This window comes from Sinohyriopsis cumingii, unplaced genomic scaffold, assembly GCF_028554795.1.
Source record: "Sinohyriopsis cumingii isolate HCF-2022 unplaced genomic scaffold, ASM2855479v2 utg001527l, whole genome shotgun sequence".
NCBI lineage: Eukaryota > Metazoa > Mollusca > Bivalvia > Unionida > Unionidae > Sinohyriopsis > Sinohyriopsis cumingii.
The window spans coordinates 305817-317364 of NW_028316012.1; the positions used below are offsets into that span (position 1 = coordinate 305817).

Sequence of the window (11548 nt, forward strand, 5' to 3'; positions counted from 1 at the left end):
GCGACTTTGTTTCGATCGAAAAAGCGTTTGGTTTGAAGAGGAATCTGAATGATTCCTTGGAGTAATTGACGTGCCGTCACCGTGAACCATCGTAAGACTTCTTTGAGACTAGCTTCTAAGACACGAGCTCGTGTTTGTGGATTTTTTTTCTCGACTGATGCCATACAAGGCACGAATCAATTTGACGGGAAGATGCGACTGAAGGGACGTCATGTTCACACTGTGTGAGACAGACGAAAAGGGCCTGAGGTTTTTATAGATTTTTTATGGGGAGGGAAATGAAGTCGAGGACGGAGACGTGTACAGGACAGGCCCTCCGTCTTGGCACCAGTGGTGAAACAAGTGGGTACGAAATCGCAAATCCTCGGGGGTGGTAGGTTTCAAATCGACGAGTAAATAGGCGTGTGGCGTTTGAGTGGCATCGTCGTACGCCTGAGTCAGCCAAGGCGTTCCTAACTGTTTGGCTAAGACTTGCACTTGCGATTTATCTCGATTGCTTTTAAACAAGACCACGTAATGCGCATTGAGACTGATGGTGCGATGGGCTTTACTTTGTTGAAACAAATTTTGGGTGATGTAAACGACACTGGCATTACGGTGATGCCCTTTGCGCGTAAACCACAGTTTAATTTCTTCTTCGTCTTCTCCTAACATGTCGTCGAAAATGACCAAATGGGTTTGACGGGAGTCCGAGACGATACCGTCGCCTTCTTTAGGAATGCCTTCCACAAACACGATGGAATCGCCTTGACTTTCTCGCAAAAGGTTGTACGCCGATTGCCACTCTTTGTAACACCACACGATCCGTTGAGGTGGTCGATCGATCAAATGATGTTTATGTTCGATCAAACGTTTGACGAATTCGGTTTTGCCTGAACCGCTAGGTCCAGCAATGAGCATGTTAAAGGGATGGCGAAGATACAAAGCCTCCCAACTGGCACGATCTAAGTGTTCGTCGATGACTTTGACAGTAAAGGAAGAGGGAGCAGAGACAGCAGAGGTAGCCATTGTGTCAGAAATGTCACTTGTGACACGAAAACAAACAAGACAAGAGTTTATATACTTTTTTCAGAACACGTTTTTTGAATGTTTCAAATATGAACAACACGAAAAACAAAAATACATAAAACCCAAATAGTGATGTACAGGAATAAAAAACACATCAAAACGATCAAAGTGGAATATAAACAAGTCTCTGTACAACATGTTTTGGGTAACCAAGATGTCCTTGGGACAGTGTGTAATGTTCTTACAGTCTCTACATGAGGTATTGTCACACAAGTGTCCTCCCGGAATGACCTTTCAGGAATGTCCATGACAGTCCTGTCCTGAAGCGAGTGGCTGTTCTCGGTGACGGGTTCTTCTGGCACTGTCATAACACAGGTTGAAAAGTAACTTTTTTCCTTGAACAAGTCTTGTGCATACTGGGCCACTTCGTGGGTCCAAGCCTCAAAACCCCCCTTTTTCCAGTCACGAACATCTGTCCAATGGGGATGTAAGTCACAAGCTACACACACATCGTCATACACGTCTTGGGTAGCTAAAAGTTGACGAATCTTTTTATCCCGTTGAGGTCGAGAAGTATCCAGATGAAACCGCAAGGCTTTGAGCAAAAGGAGTTTTTCGTGACCATTTAAGGCCATTGAGGTGGTAAGTACTGATCGTAAAGAGTCCACAAAGAATCGGCTGGTAAACGAAATCCCAGAAAACAAGTCACTAAGACACACACCACTTGTCGTCCCAAATTGAATGGATAAAGTTCTTGTAATAATTGATGGTAATGGTCCACGGTTTGAATATGGTTATTGAGTTCCTTCCACGGAATCTGTTGAATGATATGTGACATAATCGGTGGCATGGCAACTTGATTTTATAGTGTCTTTGTTTCGGAAGCAAAAAATGTAATTTCTAACTAGGCATGTTCGTTCTCCAGTAGGGAATTTAAATGTTACATACCGTAATTGAAACGTCAGAGTTTGTCTAGATGTTTCGTCTTTTTCTAAGCAGATTCCATGTAACAAATGTTGGTAATCCTTTAACCCGTCTTCCTCAATACGTTGCAGTAAGTGAATCTCGAAGTAACCAAAATTACGAACGTCTGGTCCATCATCATCCCCAAACTGAAAGTGTTCAACAAGGTCTGACCACTGAAAAAATTTCTGACGAATCAGTCCTCTTATACCATTCAGGTACCAGTGGTTAAAGATCTGGTGACGTATCGGATGCAATTGTTCTTTACGTTTCACTTGTATTTTCACCAGCTCTCGGTAAATCCTTTCTCTCAACTCCTCAGGCAAGCCCAAAATGTTCTCTTGTAAAGTATCCATAAGTATATACACTGTTTTTGGAATCGTTGGGTGGTGGCCAATAGCCTCGTTTAACTTTGTGCCTAATGTAATATCCACTCATAATCAGTCTTCTTGTACTTTGGAACATAGCATAATTTAAAAACGGACGAATCACTTTGAGTTTGCGTTTCACTTGTATTTAGATCAGTTCTCGGTAAATGCGTTCTCTCAACTCCACAGGCAAAGCACGAATGTTCTCTAGCAAAGTATCCATGAAAGGGTCATACTAAATCCTCTTTGGTCTGACACAAGAAATGTACTGTTTGCACAAACATGGTTTTGCTTCAGTGTCTAATTTAAATCGTTTAGTCACTAATCTACACATTACAATTCGTTCCGAAGTTTCCTCTTTCACTAAGTTGACATTGTGTTCAAGATGTTGGTAATTCGTTAACTCTTCCTCTGGAATTCGATGCAGTACGTTTACAATGATGTAGGTAGAATCGTCCATACCAAACCAATCCTTTTTAAAACTAGAGGATCGTTCATCAATGTCTGTCCGATGGAAGACTTTCAATTGAATCAGTCCTTGTATAGCCTTCAGGTACCAGTGGTTCAAACACCGGTGACGTAATGGATGCAATTGTTCTTTACGTTTCACTTGTATTTTGACCAGCTCTCGGTAAATGCGTTCTCTCAACTCCACAGGCAAAGCACGAATGTTCTCTTGTAAAGTATCCATGAACAGATTATTATGGTAAAGTTACTTCAATGTCTCGGTCCCACTAAGGGTAAGTAATGACAATTCGGTGACCATCGAGCATGTTCTACGTAGGCCGAATCTTGCGGTTCCCAGTGGTGAAGTGACACACCGCAACTGAAGCACTTGACTTTATCTCCTTCGCCCAAGTAGATAAATCCGGCTCTGGCTAATTCTTCGGGGGTCGGTCCCCCAAGATACTTAGGCCATTTTCCTTTGAACGATTGAAGACGATTTTCAGAGTCGCAGTATTCCAACGAACGCACAGGGAACGAATATTCGTCTTTCACAGGTTCGTTTCGATGAGGGTTGGGTGACAGGAACAGGAGTTTGCTCAAGGCTGGATGACATCCGTAAGGGGGCAGACGTGAAGGTGAACATTCCCCTTTAAAACGAAACTCAGTAAAATGTCCAAGAGGACGAGCGGCATCACTTTCGCATCCCTCAGGTTTGACACGCACAGCATCACTTTCCATGATAGGGGTAGTGACACTAATGTTCCCATGATGCTTTACGCCATCGCTCAGGTCACAACGTACAGCATCGTATCCATCGCAAGGCTCACAATCGCATTCCACTTCCGAAGCCCCACACTTGAATTGTGCCTTTCTAAACAACTTGTTTTATGTTTCTCTGAAAGTATTCATCTTGTTCGCTCGGTCTTGGTAGTCACAATGAACTATCGATCTTGCCTAGGGTTCCTTTTTTATATACAGACCAATACCGACGTGACCGTACGGTAACGTAAAGTGATTGGGAAGTCTCACTCGCTTCTGGTACACGATTTGAAAGACTTTTTCGAAGGGTCGACTGACGATGTGGTGAGTGGGTAAACGTACAATTTTATTCGGTTGATAGGTGGTCACTTTAAAGTTTGCATCCTCTCCCGATTGCAAGGCTTCTTTCAATACCCCAAAGTTCACCACACGACTGGTACGATGATTCAGAGTCAGTCCTTTCACTTTGCACGTCGTGTGCACTTCTCCTTGTTTGTCCCGGTATTCGTAGCCGTAATTTTTGGGACCGCCACTGACGAAACTTAGAATCTTGTCGTCGGGATGCTCGTCTGTCCAGGCTCCTAAACGGTCTCCTTCGATGTCAGGGTGATGTTGAATCGGGTGATGGATGTAAATGCAACTGTCCGTGTCAAAGTACAGGACGCGTTTCCCTAACAGTTCTAAAGCTTCGTACAATTTTAAGCGAGCATGGGTTGTCACGTAAGCCGCAATGATGACATTTCCAAAAGGGTCGTCTTGTACAAAGTCCAAATCTTCTTCGTAATTGACCAAGATCAAATCCTCGCGAACGACGTCCACGTGTTTCATGTATTTGGTTTTGTCGTGAATCATCTGGAAGTAGCGGGAAGGTTCTGTCAAATATTCCGTCTTGGGTAAACACGGTCGTTGTGCCATTTTACCCCACAAACAATTTAACATCACTTTGGCAAACGATCGCCTGCCTTCGTTTTTCTCGATGTGGTCTAAAGAGATGCCTTCTTGTTCATAGTATTTCTCTTTGAATTTTATTTGGTCTTCGTGAGTGTGACACCAGGAAGGATAGCCGCTGGCTTCTTGCTTCAGTTTCAAAAAGGCATCCACGTAGTCTGCTAAAATGCCTTTCTGCGTGGGGTCACCCTTGTGGTATTGTTGTGTCTTGGGAAAGTGGCAAATTTCGTACACTTCTAACAGTTGGTATCCCATGTCCATAGCTTTGAACAATTCTACGCTGACCCAGGTTCCCGTCAAGGCACGTTCTTCCTGAGTGTGCTGACAAGGCTGATCTTGGTTGCACGTTTCGGCACAAGTACGGCACAAGGGAAACATCAGTTTGCCTTGACAATGGTGAGGTAAGACGGGATGGTATAGGTTCGTGGGAGGCAAAACTTTGCACTTGATCAAGCCTTCGTATTGTCGAATGTTGACCAGGTCGATGTGTTCCGTCAGCAATCGCGGGTGCCCTGTAGGAAAGTGACAATATTTGCACACGTAGGGATACAGTGAACACACATCCAAGTACTTGATTTCTTCTCCTTTCTCTTCGTCGGCTTGGTACAGCAAACAGGTGGCATTGGTCCTTCCTCCGTACAAACTATCCCTCGGGTTCAGTGGGTCCATCAGCTTATAACGTTCCACGACACGTTTAAACTCGGGATCGATTTTCAAACGGTGATCGTATTCGTGTTCCCACATTTCCACCACTTGGTATCCTTGCTGTTCTAAATTTAGGCGTCGCTGACAAGTGTCCTGGTACAAGTCTTCCATGGTCCGTTGTAAAAACTGATTTTTAGTGCCACGGTCAGGGTAACAAACGGGACATCCGTGAAATAAGCAACCGTTAAACTCGTACACGATCTTGGGGTTTTCTAAGTCCCGATGGTCTTTTCGCCACCTCCGTTGCGGGCATGCTGAATCCACTTGTCTTCCTTGTCGCACAAGTAATGTAACCAACGTAGGGCTTTGACCGAGTATTGACGTTTGACAAAGTGGGTCGTTTGAGGGCTGATGACAGCCACGGTGTTTTCAGGCATGAATCGTTGTCGATACACTAAGGAACACGCCTTGGCAATGGTGCAAGCTTCTTTCAAAGGATCGACCCCTCCGTGTTCCATGAACAGTTCTCGAAATTTTCCACAGCAACGTCGTAAAATGTCCACGTCGGAACGACAATACTTTAGCATTTCTTCCTGAAAGTCGAAAGGGTTCGAGGCGTGAGCCTGGTACCAAGCGTAGAAAGCTTCTCGTTGTTCGGTACGCATGTTGTCGGGATCGTAATAGTGAGCCTCAGGCAAATGGGGTAGAACGGCGTGTTGATTGGCTTCCGTATTGAAAAAGTGTGGACAGTACCCTTTAGTCATTTCTGTCATTCCAAACGTTTTAGGCATTCGACTCAAAGGCATGGCCAAGTAACTCATCGAATCTTTAAACTGCACTTGTCCCACTTGCATGAAAATGATTTTGGCTCCATTCAAAATCACTTTAGGACTCTCGGTGCCTTGTTCCGTATAGTATCTCAAAAGAAACTGTCCATCGTATCCGGAGAAATTGTGAGCCATCACCGTGGCATGACGATGACAATCTCCGTAACGTTCGATGTCCTCTTGGCTCCACGTCTTGTCGACGGGGTCTAAGACCCATTGGGCAAAATCGGCTCGCGTGTTCGGTCCCCGAAAGATTTTTTCACGTCCTCCAGGAATCTTCCTGCAGTGAGGGCAATGACTGAAGATAGGTTCTTGAATGCACTTCTCGCACGCTCGATGAGCCACGCAGAAATTAGGTATGTGAATGCCAGTCTCTTGCATACATTCGAAATCGAAAAAGATGAAATTCCCTTTCTTCTTTTGATCGTCCTCTTTCTCTGGTGGGGGTTGGTATTTTTGCACGTAGCATTGGTGTTCCAAGTCCACGATGTGGTGACAAATGTGACATTTTTTCTTTCCTCGACATACGTTTGCCTTGGCATTATTGGTACATAGGCCTTGTCCACAGGTAGGGCACAATCTCAGGAGTTGACAAGCACATTTCTGCTGTGAACCTTGTGTTTTCAAATGTTGTTGGTAACAGGTAGGGCTGACAAACGTGCGCAGACAAGTTGAACAAGGCACTGGTTCTTCGCTCAGGCAGGGTGGAAAGGCCAAACATCCTGGGCATTTCGATCCACAATGCTTGTGTTGCTTTCGATTGTTATAACCATAATCACATTTCTCACAATAATAACCGTATCCCAGGAATCCAGTGATACTGGTAATGGTATCGAAATGGTCATCGTGATAATAGACATGAATGTATTTTCCGTCCTTAAAATGTTGGCCTCGAAACAACAGAGGCCCGCGCATTTCTTGAGGGTGCACTTTCAAGGTGTAGCGTGGAGCTAGGACATCTTGCAATTTTTGCATTTCAGGAATGCCACAGGGTGTGTCTTTGGACAGTCCGGCTTGTTGTAACAGGAGTTCTGCTTCGTTTCGTTGTTTGGCTCGATCGGATCGTTGAATAGTTTTCCAGGTTCTTTTCCATTCTACCGTGTCGTTCTTGTTGGCATAGGTTCGTCCCACCACGATGGCTCGAGCTAAACACATCTGGTCATGAGGATTGTGAATTCGGACAAGGCTACGCTTAATGCTGCGAAGCTCGTTCACCAATAACATCTTTCTGCGTCCTGTCCCTTGAGGAGGAGAGACGTGGGTCATGTCCAGTGTGGCTTTTCCATCGGTGATGTCAAACTGTTGTACGTGTTGAATCTTGTCCATGACTTTGGAAGCGGTCAATTCTGCAGGGGTGCTAAACTCGATCCAAACAGGGGATTTCAAACCGTCGTGTTGTATGGAAAGTCTCAAGCGATCGTCTTCTTTGGGTTGACATTGTCGCTTGAGTGCAGTGAGCAAAGAATCCCACACCCCAGTGATAAACACTTCTGCTTTCTCTAACGGCACTTCAGCCTTGAAATCTTTAAACTTCACCGTGTATTTGTAAGCCGTGGTTCTAAATTTTCTAGAGGAGCGCTTTTCCGTCTCTCGAATGGAATAGTATTTTTCAGGGTTGAGTAAGGGTGGTGAACTTGGTTTAGAGGGTTCGGATTCTGGTTCACTCATGTCCTCTTCAAAATCACTGGCATGAATTTGTGCCAAGATTTCAGCCCTGGTACGAGGCGATAGATCACGTTTCTGCCTCTTACTTTCTTCTTCTTCTTTCTTCTCGAATGAATAGGATCGTTTCATCTTGAGTGTAAAACGTCAAATGACTCAAGTTTAAACACCATAGACTAAATTATAGTCCTGGCAGACCAGCGTATATAAAAGGGTGTGTGTCTTGTCCTTTCACTATTCATTTCACTCTCAAGCCGAGAACAACGATGGAAGAGACTAACCAAATCGAACGTTTCGTCAGAGCTCTGCGAGGGGTCATTAGAAAATTCTCTTCAGACCAGCCCACGGACTACTCTCCTTCCTTTCGAGATAAAAGTCAAGATACTTGCTATATCTGTCAGAAGAAAGGGCATTGGTCTTCAGAGTGTCCAGACCGTCAAAAAAGAAAAAAAAACAGGGACTAAAAAAGACAAAAGTCAAGATACCTGTTATTATTGTAAAGAAAAAGGACATTGGTCTCCAGATTGCCCAAAAAAGAAACAAGAGGAATCAGAAGAAAAGAGGAATTCTTCAGAAGAAGAGAGGGATTCTTCAGAGGAAGAGAGGGATTCTTCAGAGGAAGAGAGGGATTCTTCTGAGGAAGAAAGAAGACAGGTGAAGAAAAAGAAACAGGAGAAAAAAAGAAGGGAAGAAAGCGAGGAGGAGGAGGAAGAAGAAGAGGAAAAGAGTGTGACGGTGAAAAAATTCAAAAAACAGAGAGACTAAACAAGGAGACAGAAGAAGTCAATGAACTTTTAATTAAAGTGTTATGTTGTGAATTGTGAATTGGATTGTAACAATGGATAAAAGAATAAATTAATGATATAAGGTAAGTGTCTTTGAGTTTTGATTTTAAAATAAGAAGCTACACTCACGCACTCATACACAGACACGTACTATAAGGGTAAAATGGGTGTTTTTTTTTTAGTTATTGGCAAATTGAAAGGCTATCTCTTTTCGAGAAATGTGGGTGGCCCTGAAAAGGGCCTTTTTTCTTTATGGTGTAGGGGTGAGTTTAAGCAATGAACTTTAACTGTCTTAAGCCTTTGCCACGGCCAAGGCCTACTTCTGGACTGCGTACTGTTGATGATGATGATAATTTGGTTGAAATCACTAAGGGTGGTACGGTAGGCTTAGTCACAGGGTTAATGTGTTTAGCTCGGGAAGGTCGTATTCTCTTCGGTCGTAATAAAGAAGTCTGATACATTTGTTTCAGACTTCTTAACTCCGCTAAAATGTCCAACAGTAGCGTGACCGTTTGATTTTCACCCTCTTGTTTCGTTGCTGCTACTTCTTCTTGCTGTTGTTGCTGTTGTTTTTTTCTTACCTCTTCTTCTTGCTGCTGTAGGAGAAAAGCTTGTTCCGCTTCCTTTTGTCGTTGTATAAATTTCTCCAATTCTTCTTTCTGTCTCTGTCAAAAATTCTCCACTTGCGGTAATGAAGAAGGTAACGAAGGTTCCGGAACAAATTCTTGCGAGGTAAGAAAATCCACAAAATCCCAATGTACCTCTTCTGAAAGTAAGTCCGGGTTCCCTTGGTCAGTCTCCCCTGCTGGTGCACCCCAATGGATCGTTTTCTGAGTTTCCGTCATGTTGAATCACTGTCGCATAGATTGACTGTACACAAGCTCTAGCGAATCTATATAGACTACGTGACGTCACAGACTGCTCTCTTCGGATTGGATGCGAGCTGACTGAATTTTGTAACGCGTGTTCGGATTGGTGAATGAACTCAATCCGTTTCAATCCTTCCTCTGCCTATAAATAAGCGCAGTTCACTGTATTGATTCACCTGTTCTCGTCGCTTCAAGATGTGGACCACAGTCGAGTCATCCACCCTTGTGTCTTCCATGATGTTTAGGACGGACATGCTCATGTATGTCCGGTCCAAGTGGACCGTTGTCCACAGGACAAACACCAGCCTGTGGATACGTAGGATCTACGTTGAAAGACAAGGATGCCTGAAAAGAGTGCTGATTTACGGGTCAACAGTGAGACGCAGCCTAAGGACAAGAAGAAGACCAATGCGGTGCCCTTTATGTTAATGAATACATTAACATAAACCCAAAGGCCCTTTTCAGGGCCAGCCATATTTCTCGAAAAGAGAATGACTTTTCATTTGCCTACCCTTTTTTAAAAAATTTAAAAAAGAAATAAAAAAAAAATCCCATTTTCAATTCCCCTTGTCGCTAGACAAGCCCAAACTCTATTCCCCATGTTAAATTCCCCTTGTCGCTATATGTTCCCACGATTTTTCTCCATGTTAAATTTCCCTTGTCGCTATATGTTCCCAAGGGGGGTCTGTAATGCTAATTCCCATTGTCGCTATAGTATCCCACTTAACTACTCAGGATTAAATCGAAAATGTAAAGAATTAAAAATAATGTAAAATTTATACAATATGAATTATGAAATGAACAGATATACAATCCTTAATATTGTAGGTTAACTGCTAATTTAATATTACATGAAGTAAGGATTAAAAAGGTCACGCAATGACAATATTGTTCCTTCTGTTACAAAGAGGCATTGAGGTTAAGAAAACTAAGCCGTTCACGCGTGCAAATGATGCAGTTTAAATTTTAACATTACATAACCATTTTTGCATTTAAATCAGCACATCATGTGAAAGAAAATGATTCTTTGTTTTTGTTCGTCCTCAAGAAGTCACAGTAGGAAGTAAAAAAAAACGTGGAATTAAATATATACTGTTCACATCCGATTTAGGATAAGCGCAAAATGAGTAACATGGTGAAAACTTCGTGATTGCAGCGAAGAGAGAGAGAGAGAGAGAGAGAGAGAGAGAGAGAGAGACTCTTACCAGCAGCTGAGTAGAACCAGTGTGATAAATGATGTTACCACTCTCTCTTTATATGCAGTTTGTGCAAGAATGGTACTGCAGATTCAAGAAAGCAGCATTAAATAAATTGACCCGGAACGCAGGCGTTGCATCGTTCTTCAAATCTGAAGCTATTGCCCTATATTTGGTTTAAAAGTCTGAATCACGTCTCGTGTCTCTGATGGCTGTGTTATCCTCATTAAATGATGTGTGTATGGAGAGAGAGAGAGAGAGAGAGAGAAAGAGAAAGAGAATGTGGGCCTGAGAAAGCCGTTGAAACTGAATTTACATGAAAAAACCTACAATAACCTGGTTCATCGTAACGATTAGTTGTACACTTTCCATGGAATTTAAATACAGTGTTAACAATGCCAATGATTCTAAGGTTACAAAAGTCATTCGAGGCTCTGCACGGTGCCAGGGCAGAAACGATTGTAGAATTCGAAGCCTTACCCTTTCCCTTGCTAGACTGACACACTAATCATTGAGCCACCACGGCTCCATCATCTGAAAGGATGAATACAAATGTTCACTTCAGAAATCTCAAACAGATACATGCTGCCACATATAGCCCTATCATGCGCCGAAAGAGATGGAGTTAAATGAATAAGAACAACATTAACAACCACAATTTATAATTTAGCATATTTGTTTTCCAAGCGTCGCATCGCACGGTTGGTAGATATGCATTCACTAATGGTAAAATATTAACATATATTTTGAACACAATTGAAAGTACAGAAGTACGGAAAAAGTAAATCTCATCCAACCCACTCACCCACCCACCCATACACCCACACAAACAGCTGAGTGTGCCTTGGAAAATGGCAGACATGAATAATGCAGGTAGTCTCAGGCATTAGGCTGATGTCGGAGGAAGGTCTGCGGAAGAGAGACAAATCGAGATTTCCAGGTAAATTTGAGGCCTGCATCTACCAGCATGGACTGCGTGTGATCGCATATGGCCAATGCTTATTAACGAGATCCTTACCAGCACATTAGAGGAGTTAGAACAGGGGATATACATCCATTTACGAAGATAGC

General features: G+C 43.1%; 1 long non-coding RNA gene across 1 annotated transcript in view; it reads right to left on the bottom strand.

Annotated features, from left to right (window-relative positions):
- The window catches only part of LOC149771989 (uncharacterized), a 31620-nt gene extending 20724 nt beyond the window's left edge, over positions 1–10896 (bottom strand). Inside the window, exon 1 of the long non-coding RNA XR_016418043.1 lies at positions 10487–10896. This is a non-coding gene — a long non-coding RNA (uncharacterized LOC149771989). The remainder of the gene's footprint in view (positions 1–10486) is intronic.
- Between the last annotated feature and the right edge of the window lie 652 nt (positions 10897–11548).